The sequence below is a fragment of the Mustela lutreola genome, chromosome 2 (genome assembly GCF_030435805.1).
Source record: "Mustela lutreola isolate mMusLut2 chromosome 2, mMusLut2.pri, whole genome shotgun sequence".
NCBI classification, from domain to species: domain Eukaryota; kingdom Metazoa; phylum Chordata; class Mammalia; order Carnivora; family Mustelidae; genus Mustela; species Mustela lutreola.
Genome location: NC_081291.1, coordinates 194,382,316 through 194,382,940, shown reverse-complemented (window position 1 = coordinate 194,382,940; position 625 = coordinate 194,382,316). Strand labels below are relative to the sequence as shown.

Below are 625 nucleotides of genomic sequence, written 5' to 3'. Positions count from 1 at the left end.
GAACAATTAGCCTGGGGGCACTAGAGAATCTAACTAATATTCCCTGTGGTCTTGTGGCCATCATGCAAATGGTGCATGTAAGGGTAGCTTAATGACTGAAAAGTGGGCTCCCAAGATGAGTAGGTTGATGGCATGTAAGGTTTGAAATCTGTTTGCTAATAATTTAAGGCTGACTGGGGCATATTAGCTTTGGGTTACAGTGTAAGCTAAGGAGACCTTTATTGATATCCATTCTTATTTTTCTTTAAATATGGCATACTTTATGAATTTGTGTGCCATCCTTGAGCAGGGACCATGCTAATCTGCTCTGTATCATTCCAATTTTAGCATACGTGCTGCCAGAGCAAGCACTCAGTGTCCATTCTTCCGGGATGGCCCAGGAAGGGGATCCGGATCCAGGATCCCCCCGGAAGCATCTACACATAGCCAACAATTGGAGGAATAGGTTGAATTGGCTGTTTGGAGGAGGTATTGTGTCTCCTTAGCGGAGCCTTTGTATTGTCAATGGAAAGTGAAAGCAAACAACATAAGAAGGGCAGAAGAGGGGTCATGCTTCACAATGGGCTGGTCTTTTTGCTATTTAAGTTTAGAGCCAATTATGTGAACATAGAAATCCATGTTTAGG

General features: G+C 43.2%; 1 non-coding gene across 1 annotated transcript; it reads right to left on the bottom strand.

The window, feature by feature from the left end:
* Positions 1–244: 244 nt before the first annotated feature.
* On the bottom strand, positions 245–351 carry LOC131826146 (U6 spliceosomal RNA). The gene has a single exon (XR_009351443.1). It is a non-coding gene; the product is annotated as a U6 spliceosomal RNA (small nuclear RNA).
* Positions 352–625: the final 274 nt, after the last annotated feature.